A 12,075-nucleotide genomic window follows, 5' to 3' on the forward strand; every position below is an offset into this window, starting at 1 on the left:
CCAGATAACTTAAATTGATATTTATAGGACATTCCATCCAAAAACAGCAGATTACACTTTCTTCTCAAGTGTGCATGGAACATTCTCCAGGATAGATCACATCTTGGGTCACAAATCAAGCCTCAATAAATTTAAGAAAATTGAAATCATATCAAGCATCTTTTCTGACCACAGTGCTATGAGATTAGAAATCAATTACAGGGGAAAAAATGTAAAAAACACAAACACATGGAGGCTAAACATTACATTACTAAATAACCAAGAGATCACTGAAGAAATCAAAGAGGAAATCAAAAAATACCTAGAGAGAAATGACAATGAAAACACGACAATCCATAACCTATGGGATGTAGCAAAAGCAGTTCCAAGAGGGAAGTTTATAGCTATACAAGAATACCTCAAGAAACAAGAAAAATCTCAAATAAACAATCTAACCTTACACCTAAAGGAACTAGGGAAAGAAGAACAAACAAAACCCAAAGTTAGCAGAAGGAAAGAAATCATAAAGATCAGAGCACAAATAAATGAAATAGAAAAAAAGAAAACAACAGCAAAGATTAATAAAACTAAAAGCTGGTTCTTTGAGAAGATAAACAAAATTGATAAACCATTAGCCAGACTCATCAAGAAAAAGAGAGAGAGGACTCAAATCAGTAAAATTAGAAATGAAAAAGGAGACGTTACAACAGACACTGCATGAATACAAAGCATCCTAAGAGACTACTACAAGGAACTCTATGCCAATAAAATGGACAACCTGGAAGAAATGGACAAATTCTTACAAAGGTATAACCTTCCAAGATTGAACCAGGAAGAAACAGAAAAAATGAACAGAACAATCATGAAATTGAAACTGTGATTAAAAACCTTCCAACAGGGGCTTCCCTGGTGGTGCAGTGGTTGAGAGTCCACCTGCCAAAGCAGGGGACATAGGTTCATGCCCCGGTCTGGGAAAATCCCACATGCCACAGGGGGGCTGGGCCCGTGGCCCATGGCTGCTGAGCCTGCGTTGTCTGGAGCCTATGCTCCACAACGGGAGAGACCACAACACTGAGAGGTCCATGTACAGCAAAAAAAAAAAATCTTCCAACAAACAGAGGTCCAGGAGCAGATGGCTTCACAGGTGAATTCTATCAAACATGTAGAGAGAGTTAACATCCATCCTTCTCACACTCTTCCAAAAAATTGCAGATGAAGGAACACTCCCAAACTCATTCTATGAGCCCACCATCACCCTGATACCAAAACCAGACAAAGATATTACAAAGAAAGAAAATTACAGACAAATATCACTGATGAATATAGATGCAAAAATCCTCAACAAAATACTAGCAAACAGAATCCAACAACACATTAAAAGGCTCATACACCATGAGCAAGTAGGATGTATCCCAAGGATGCAAGGATTCTTCAATTTATGCAAATCTATCAATGTGATACACCATATTAACAAATTGAAGAAGAAAAACCATAAGATCATCTCAATAGATGCAGAAAAAGCTTTTGACAAAATTCAACACCAATTTATGATAAAAACTCTCCAGAAAGTGGGCATAGAGGGAACCCACCTCAACATAATAAAGGCCATATATGACAAACACACAGCAAACATCATTCTCCATGGTGAAAACTGAAAGCATTTCCTCTAAGATCAGGAACAAGACAAGGATGTCCACTCTCACCACTCTTATTCAACATAGTTTTGGAAGTCCTAACCACGGCAATCAGAGAAGAAAAAGAAATAAAAGGAATTCAGTTTGGAAAAGAAGAAGTAAAACTGTCACTGTTTGCAGTTGACCTGATCCTATACACAGAGAATCCTAAAGATGCCACTAGAAAACTACTAGAGCTAATCAATGAATTTGGTAAAGTTACAGGATACAAAATTAATGCACAGAAATCTCTTGTATTCCTATACACTAATGATGAAAAATCTGAACGAGAAATTAAGGAAACAATCCCATTCACCATTGCAACAAAAATAATAAAATACCTAGGAATAAACCTACCTAGGGAGCCAAAAGACCTGTTTGCAGAAAACTATAAGACACTCATGAAATAAATCAAAGATGATACCAGCAGATGGAGAGATATACCATGTTCTTGGACTGAAGAATCAATACTATGAAAATGACTATACTACCCAAAGCAATCTACAGATTCAATGCAATTCTTATCAAATTACCAATGGCATTTTTTACAGAACTAGAACAAAAAGTCTTAAAATTTGTCTGGAGACACAAAAGATCCCAAATAGTCAAAGCAGTCTTAAGGGAAAAAAATGGAGTTGGAGGAATCAGACTCCCTGACTTCAGACTATAGTACAAAGCTATAGTAATCAAGACAATATGGTACTGGCACAAACACAGAAACACAGATCAATGGAACAAGATAGAAAGCCCAGAGATAAAGCCACACACCTATGGTCAACTAATCTATGAGAAAGAAGTCAAGGATATACAATGGAGAAAAGACAGTCTCTTCCATAAGTGCTGCTGGGACAACTGGACAGCTACATGTAAAAGAATGAAATTAGAACACTCCCTAACACCATACCCCAAAATAAACTCAAAATTGATTAGAGACCTAAATGTAAGACCAGGCACTATGAAACTCTTAGAGGAGAACATAGGAAGAACACTCTTTGGCATAAATCACAGCAAGATCTTTTTTGATCCACCTCCTAGAGTAATGGAAATAAAAACAAAAATAAACAAATGTGACCTAATGAAACTTCAAAGCTTTTGCACAGCAAAGGAAACCATAAACAAGATGAAAAGACAAAGCTCAGAATGGGAGAAAATATTTGCAAACAAATTAGCGGACAAAGGATGAATCTCCAAAATATATATAAAGCTCATGCAGCTCAATATTAAAAAAACAAACAACCCAGTGAAAAAATGGGCCAAAGACTAAAATAGATATTTCTCCAAAGAAGACATACAGATGGGCAAGAAGCACACATAAAGCTGCTCAACATCACTAATTATTAGAGAAATGCAAATCAAAACGACAGTGAGGTATCACCTCACACCAGTTAGAATGGGCATCATCAGAAAATCTACACACAACAAATGCTGGAGAGGGTGTGGAGAAAAGGGAACCCTCTCGCACTGCTGGTGGGAATGTAAATTGATACAGCCACTATGGAGAACAGTATGGAGGTTCCTTAAAAAACTAAAAATAGAATTACCATATGACCCAGCAATCCCACTACTGGGCATATACCCAGAGAAAACCATAATTCACAAAGACACGTGCACCTCAATGTTCACTGCAGCACTATTTACAATAGCCAGGACATGGAAGCAACCTAAATGCCCATCGACAGACGAATGGATAGAGAAGATGTGGTACATATATACAATGGAATATTACTCAGCCATAAAAAGGAACAAAATTGGGTCATTTGCTGAGATGTGGATGGATCTAGGGACTGTCATACGGAGTGAAGTAAGTCAGAAAGAGAAAAACAAATATCGTATATTAACACATGTATGTGGAACCTAGAAAAATGGTACAGATGAACCGATTTGCAGGGCAGAAGTTGAGACACAGATGTAGAGAACAAACGTATGGACACCAAGGGGGGAAAGCCGCAGGGTAGTGGGGGTGGTGGTGTGATGAAATGGGTGATTGGGACTGACATGTATACACTGATGTGTATAAAATTAATGACTAATAAGAACCTACTGTATAAAAAAGTAAATAAAATAAAATTCAAAAAAAAAAAAGTTTGTGTCTTTCTTTCTCTGCCCACAGATATCATTGACTCAACGTAAGCCCCTAGTCTTCAGGTGGGAAATAGACCTGTTCTCTCCACAGCCTTCTCCCAGTTTCTCACTTTTCTACTGAGACGTATGATGGATCAGGGCTGCAAGATAGTTAAAATGTGCCCCTTTGTTATTTGGGGATTACTGTCTGAGACAGAGGGATGGCAGGAGGCCTTTACATTTTTGTCTTTAGTTTGCAGATATGTTTTTCAAACATATGAGTCAGCATCATATCAAGTTAAGAAAACTACTCTAGGTAATTCAAAATTTAATATAGCTTAATACATACAGACTTAGTGGGTTACACAGTGATGGAAGAGCTGAAAAGTGTTAATAGAACCCAGGAGCTGTGCCTATTTGGTGCGAGCTAGAATCAGAGAGAGGGCTGCTTCACTCCATGGAAAAAGGGCTACTCATGAGCTAGACCACTGAGAATACTCAGCATTATCTTAAAATTCCCCCAAGCATAGAGAAGGAGGAAGAAAATTCTGCTTCTTTCTTTCATCCCACCCCCTCAATCTTCCACCAGTATTATCCATTGACCAAATACAACCTGAAGCCATTAGCATGGTAGCATGGGCAATATAGCTTGCAAGATACATTCACTGGTAGGGTTTTACGAAAACCCAACTTTTCTTAGAAGTTGTTTTAAGCTTTATTGGGACATAAATAATGTTGATCCCCAGATAGCTCCTTGTATCTTTTCTCTACTGGTAATAACCTGGAAAGGTCAAAAGGTGAGCCAACTACACTCCAAACTTCAACAGCTTCTTGTCAATTTTGAATGAGTGACCTGCTACCTCTACTTCTACCTAAATATTGACATAACCAAGCCTCTCCTTAGTATTTCAATTGTCATTCTAAGCTGACTCCCAATATCTATATGCCCAGCTTTGATCTATCTCCTGAATTTCAGTTCTATAACTTCAACTGTCTGATTAACTTCTTTCCAAAATATCTCACTTGCAGGAAAAGCTGGTACATTCAATTCAATACATCCTCAATAGAAAGCATCTTGCTCTGTAATTTGTTTCTTTTCCTTTATTGGTTATCTTAATGAATGGTGCCCACATCCTCTCATTTGTGCTATCCAGGATCCTGGAAATCCCTCTTACTCATCTTTTATACAAATCATTCAATTACTTAAAGGGCGTCCAATTATGTCACTCTAAGTATCTCTCAAGCTCTGACCACTTTGCACTCTGATTGTCTCCTCCTGTCTCTGCTGCTGGTCCTCTTTTTCTGGTTTTTAGTTTCTCTCAGCTGTGTTATTGCAACACCTCTATCTATCCTTCTTGTCTCCTGTGTTTCATTCCCTTAGTACATCTTCGATACGAGCTATTAGCTTATCTTTTCAAAACAAACTTCTAGGGACTTCCCTGGTGGTGCAGTGGTTAAGAATTTGCCTGCCACTGCAGGGGACATGGGTTCAATCCCTGGTCCGAGAAGATCCCACATGCCGTGGAGCAACTAAGCCTATGAGGCACAACTACTGAGCCTGCGCTCTAGAGCCCATGAGCCACAACTAATGAGCTCATGTGCCACAACTACTGAAGCCTGTGTGCCTAGAGCCTGTGCTCCACAATGAGAAGCCACTACAATGAGAAGCCCACGCACCACAACAAAGAGTAGCCCCTGCTTGACGCAACTAGAGAAAGCCTGCATGCAGCAACGAAGACCCAACGCAGCCATAAATAAATAAACAAACAAATAAATAAATAAAATTTAGAAAGGAAAAAGAAACAGTCACTATAAAACAAATAAACTCCTAATTATTTTACTTTCTTGTTTGAAATACTTCAAAGGCTTTCCACTACTTTTAAAGAGAAAAATGTCCAGTCATTTTGCTACATCATACAAAGCCCTTTCTGCTCTGCTCCATCCAGCATTGGTTTCATTTCTCACTGCTGATCCAAATATGTGATATACTAACAAGTGTGCTGGAAGTAGAGTGAACAAGCACAAGAGTATCAGACAATGAGGACACACAGATAATGGAAGGTAGATCATTTGGGCCTTCCAGGCCATGGGGAGTGTTTTTTTTTAAACATCTTTATTGGAGTATAATTGCTTTACAATGGTGTGTTAGTTTCTGCTTTACAACGAAATCAATCAGCTATGCATATACATATATCCCCATATCTCCTCCCTCTTGTGTCTCCTTCCCACTCTCCCTATCCCACCCCTCTAGGTGGTCACAAAGCACTGAGCTGATCTCCCTGTGCTATGTGGCTGATTCCCACTAGCTATCTATTTTACATTTGGTAGTGTATATATGACCACATTTTAGATTGATCACACATAGGACCCTTTAGCTGAGAGTGGGTTGCTTGGCATCATTAGAATTCGCACAGTAATTGAAGTGGCATTTCAAGTTCTATGCCATAGTAGCTTTCTTTTTAACATGTTCCAAATCTCTGTCTCCACCAACAATACATGGATAGTATGGGATCAAAAGGTGCTTGCTGAGTGGATAAATGTGTGAGTGTTCAGGTTCAGCATGACCATTGTAAATTCATAAAGAGAAATTTCAGACAGTTCATTGAGGCTTATTCTATCACTGATTGTAATGAGGCTATCTATTCAAATCAGAGAAGATGCTGTTTAAGGCAGCCTACATTTCATGGGGAGGGTTTTAATTTGTGCTCTAGGTGAAACAGGAAGCGGGTACAGAATTTTGACCATAAAGTCATCACTTTAGTTGATGTATTGGGAATAGATTAAGGGCAATCAGGGATAGAATCAGGGAGACCTGTAGTAATCCAGGTGAGAAATACTGGTGCCCCAGACCGAGGTGATGGCATTGGATATGGTGAGAGGTGGCTGGATTCCTGCTGTATTTAGAAGGTAGAGCTAACATGATTCCTGAAGGATTAGATGTGGGGCAGGTAAGAATGATGGGAGTCAAGAGTCATTCCAAAGATTTTAGCCTGAGAAATTGGTAGGCAGAGTCATCACTGGGATGAGGAAGGGGAAGGGATTCAATTTGAACATGTGAAGCTTGAGGTATATGTTCAATATTTGTGCAGAGATGGTGGCGATGTTGTGTTGCTTCCTGTCCTTCAAGACTCAGCTGAACTGTCAACTCCTTTCAGAAGTTGTAAGCTGAAAATGGGTTATTTTTCTCTCTCAAATGGATTAATTTTCTATATAAAATGGATTCACAAATTTAAGGTTTTTGAATAAATGAATAGATGAAAAAAAAAAAGCAAATTTTTACTCTTAATGTGAGGACTAAATGAGATGAAGCAACAAACATAATGTCTAATGAGAGCTACTTTGCCCATGGTCCTGGGGTGGCTCACAACCAAAGACTCACTGAAGTGGGACTATAAAGGCTAGTCTATTTCAGACCAATGTGGGACAACTCTGATGGGCCATTTTCTTTTTCTTTTTTCTTTTTTTTTTTTTTTGCGGTACGCGGGCCTCTCACTGCTGTGGCCTCTCCCGTTGCGGAGCTCCGCACGCGCAGGCTCAGCGGCCATGGCTCACGGGCCCAACTGCTCTATGGCATGTGGGATCCTCCCGGACCGGGGCACGAACCCGTGTCCCCTGCATCGGCAGGCGGACTCTCAACCACTGCGCCACCAGGGAAGCCCTCTGATGGGCCATTTTAACTACAGAAAATCTAATAAGATTGGTCAAGTTTGTCATTGGGCCAGCATTTCAGCTTGACTTTTCCCTCTGCCCAATCCTGTTTCCTTCCCCTCCCTTTCACAGGTGTTGATGCCAAGAGCACTCCTGAACACAAATCAGCTTCCCAGAGAAGCAAACCTGCAAAGTTGGTGCCAGTGGTGGTCTGAGATAGCAGTTGATAAGGTGGCATTTTGGATGTAGAGCCTTAGCTGCCTGTTTGGCAATAAGCACTTACTGGTAGTAAGCAGAACACAGATAGCACCTGGCACAAAGTGATGGACCAATTGTTAAATTTCTACAAATGGTGAATTGGGATTGTATACTGGTAGAAAAGAATGCAGTGTGTTGGCCCTTTGATTAAAATGGGGGATATAATAACTACAAGGACAATAGAAGAAGGTAGGATCCTTTCTCTTTCTAAACAAATACAGCAAAGGCTGAGAGTGATTAATGGGTAACTGAAAGTCTGTTTGGAAGCCAGAAGGCATCCTTGGCAACATACAAAGAGGTCTTCATCTCCTATAGTAAAACAGCAGAGCTAAGCAACACATAAGGGGACCAGGATTTATTCAGCAGGTTTACTTAAAATCAGCCCAATAAGCAAAGACAGTCTTTCAACAGTGCTGGAACAACTGGAAATCCACATGCAAAAAAAAGAAAAAAAAGAATTTAGACACAGAACTCACACCCTTCATAAAAATTAACTCAAAATGAATCATAGACCTAAATGTAAGATACAAAATGGTAAAATTCCTAGAAGAGAAAACCTAGATGACCTTGGGTATGGTGTTGATTTTTTTAGATACAATACTAAATACATGATCCTTGAAAGAAATAGTTGATAAGCTGAACTTCATTAAAATAAAATTTTCTGCTCTGCAAATGCCAATGTCAAGAAAATGAGAAGATAAGACACAGATTTGAGAAAATGTTTTTGCAGAAGATACACGTGATAAAGGACTGCTATCCAAAATATACCCAAAAACTCAACAATAAGAAAACAAATAACCTGATTAAAAAATGGGCCAAACTGCACATTGTTAGAGCTTGGAGTTGAGGCCACTGGCCGATGAACTCACAAGTGTAGGTAGTGTGCTACATGAGGGGCAAGTTTTTCACTAACATCACAAGGATCTCTGGCCCAATGAGTGGAGTTTCATAGTAATACTTGCTACAAATGTAAAAAAAAAAAAAAAATGGGCCAAAGATCCCTTAACAGATACCTCACCAAAAAAGATATGAAAAAATGCTCCACATCATATATATTAAGAAATTGAAAATTAAAACAAAGAGATACTACTACACACCTATTAGAATGGCCAGTAATATAAAACAAACACTGTCGATACTATATGCTGACAGGGATGTGGAGCAACAGAACTCTCATTAATTGGTTGGTGCAAAACTACGGAGATGGTAAAAAGATCAGTGGTTGCCAGGGGCCAGGGATAAGGAGAGATAAATAGGCAGGGCACAGAGGATTCTTAAGAGAGTGAAATTATTGTGTACAATGCTATAATGAGGGATACATGTCACTGTACACTTCTCCAAACCCATAGAATGTACAGTACCAAGATGAACCCTAATGTAAGCAATGGACTTAGGGTGATAATGATGTGTCAATATAGCTTCATCAGTTGTAACAAATGCACCACTCTGGTGGGAAATGTTGATGGGGAGGAAATATGCATGCCTTGGGGTAAGAGGTATGTGGAAAATCTCTGTACCTTCCTCTTAATTTTTCTGTGAAACTAAAACTGCTCTAAAATATATAAATTCTTTGAAAAAAATACAAGGCAAATCTGCTATGCGCAGGTCAGACCCCTAGTTGGAAAAAGAAATCAGATGGAGACATCTAAGTTGAAGAATCTGAAAATCTTGACTTCCCACATTTCCCTGAACCATCTGAGCCTGCAAAAGTGACACATCTCTCCCTATTTAAAAGATAGCACATTCCCCTTCCTTGAAGGCAATTCAGAGACCTCACCTCCAAAAGACAAATGTCCTTCAGGATGTTTCTTCAATCTCCTCCTTGACACTAGACCTGTAACTAGGGTTAAGTTGCATCATCGCACAGCTTTAGATGTGCTGAAGCTGATAAGAGAAGCAAAAGACCATTCCCTAAAAAACTTCAAGCATGGAATAATAGCAAGTGTTGGGGTAGAACGTGTAGAATTGGATTCTGAGTTTGCTTGATCAAAGAGGTTGTTCACCTTAGCTCCAGAGCTCTTTGTAAGGTGAGTTTTGTACCTGCATCACACCTTGATTTCTCCCTCTTCCCTATTCTCTCCCACTCTTCCATAGGTGTTAATTCCAAGAACATACCCTAATAAACATCCTGCATACTAACCTCCATCTCTGAGCAACTTCCTTAGATAACACAACCTGTTACACACAATGTACATCTCCAAACAACTCACTCAAGTACAGAACGTACACTGTAGGGATACATATCATTGTTCAAATCAGAAAAGACCTCCTGAGACCTGTCTGAAAATAGAATTGATAGCCTCAAAAGTAGAGGGAGTCCTATCACTTAAATGATTCATGCAGAGATGAGATAATCATGTGGAAGGAATGTGACACAAGAATTTATATTTAGACAACTAAATGAAACAAATAGAGCTCCTTTAGTAGCACACCTAGCTTTCAAACTCTAAAAAAAGTAACTACTTAAGTGGAAGCAGGTCAAACGCCTTGAAACTTCACTTACTTGGCCTTATTTTTCCTTCCTGTGGCCCCCTTGAGTCATTCTTAGGGAACCCTACGGTTCCAGAGAGCACACTTTGAAAATTGCTGGAGTGCTTCCTTCCAGTCCAATGATTTTGTGGATTTATGATTTAGTGGGAAGCAAGTCATCTGAAGGATTTGAAACAAAAAGATTACTGGAGTGTATTTGCTACGCCCTAAGCATTAGAGTTCTCTTAATTAGTAATTCATACATTCAGCATATGAACTATGATATAATCACATGTTTAAATATGCAATCATTTCTCAACTTGATTGTAATAACTTGTGTATAATAAAAGAGGCCCCCTTTCATTGCTATGTTGAGTAAATGTTAAATTAATCATGGACCCATGCCAAATCTGCTTCTTTTTTAAAATAAAAAAGACAAATAAATTGCTTTTCCAAGGCTGAATCATGCTGCATGTCTTCCAAGAGCATTTTTGTAATTATTTCTTTGAATACCCAAGTGATAATATCAATATGGATTCTTAACCTGTATACCAAGCCTTTGTGAGAAAATATGTTGGAAAAGATGGCCAATGATTTCATACTCCATGCAAGGGGGTAACCCTAAGCACTGCCCCAGTTCTATAACAGACTGAATGGAGCCTCTGATGAAAAGATGAGATAACAAAGAGAGAAATCTTGGCAGGAAAATTACTTTGCTTTGAATCATCATGGCAAGATAACTTGAAAAAGCCAAGATTTCACACAGAGGTTGTTTCAAATATGAAGAGATTCAAAAGTAATACAAAATTCACTGCAACATGTAAGTATAAGGGAATAAAGTATATAGATGTACACCATGTGCAAGAAAACTCATTAAAATCACACTGCTTTGGAGACTTCACAAAGTTTTGAACATTTCACAAGAAAGTCCTTTAACATCTTAGAGAAATAGAGTTGTGTGTTTTGGAGGAGGGAGGGAACTTTCATGTAATTGAGTCTGTCTACCCTTCCCCCTCTTCTTTTTTTTTTAGCAGATGAGGAAACAATTTCATGGAGAACTTAAGCTACTTATCCACCGTCTTATATCAAGGGTAGCAGGATCATGCACTGTCATTTAAAAATATATAGTATAACCTATGTAGTATATTGCTATTTTGGGTAAAAATTGGTTAAAATATATTATGTTGGAATTAAAGTCATTTTTACTTGCCTTTTGTTTCAAAATCCTTTTTTCAGTTCTACTTTCTCTGGAGACTGCCAGGTTTTTCACAATTTGATTCATTCAAGAAGGGTGTTCAGGATGAGGAAAGAATGAACTGATCTCCCTGGGATGAGGAACTTGCCTTTTAGTATGAAAATTCACATATCAGTAATTTCAATATTGTGGTTTGAGAATTGAACACAGATGAAGGAGAAACATTTTTGTTTGCCTTGTATTTTAGAAGAAGCAGTACAGAAGGAGGTGCTGAAGACTGGGGATGAATTAGGAATCTCCTTCCATGAAGTGGATGGAGGCGGGTATCATTTGAATCTCTGAGTATCATTATCAATTTAGAGCCTTTGCTCATCTGTCCTTGAAATGTCTGGGCAGTCCCTTTCCCTCAGTCTACTGTCACTTGAGTAAATGCTCATTGGCTTCTTTGGGGGACATTATTACAGTATATACTTGTCACCTTACAGGGTACTTCCTTCTGGAGACCTGGTCATTTCTTCAATCAACGGGTTCTAGGTCTAAAGACTTTCCAAAGAAACCTATGACCAAAGAATGATCATAGCTTCTTCTTTTATTTTTTTCCTAGATACAAATAATAACAATCATTTAGTGAGGACTTCTCATGTGTCATGCTGGCTTTTTTTTGAATTTTTTTTTTTTTTTCTTTTGCAGTACGTGGGCCTCTCACTGTTGTGGCCTCTCCCGTATTTTTTTAATATTGAGCTGCTAGAGCAGTTAATATATTTTGGAGATTAATCCTTTGTCCATTGATTT

The 12,075-nt window shown here is 38.6% G+C and overlaps 1 non-coding gene across 1 annotated transcript; it reads left to right on the forward strand.

Annotated features, from left to right (window-relative positions):
* Positions 1–8,438: 8,438 nt before the first annotated feature.
* LOC112392463 (small nucleolar RNA SNORA62/SNORA6 family) lies at positions 8,439–8,588 on the forward strand. The gene has a single exon (XR_003001697.1). It is a non-coding gene; the product is annotated as a small nucleolar RNA SNORA62/SNORA6 family (small nucleolar RNA).
* Positions 8,589–12,075: the final 3,487 nt, after the last annotated feature.

Source organism: Neophocaena asiaeorientalis, unplaced genomic scaffold (assembly GCF_003031525.2).
Source record: "Neophocaena asiaeorientalis asiaeorientalis breed wild unplaced genomic scaffold, Neophocaena_asiaeorientalis_V1.1 scaffold90, whole genome shotgun sequence".
Classification (NCBI taxonomy): Eukaryota; Metazoa; Chordata; class Mammalia; order Artiodactyla; family Phocoenidae; genus Neophocaena; species Neophocaena asiaeorientalis.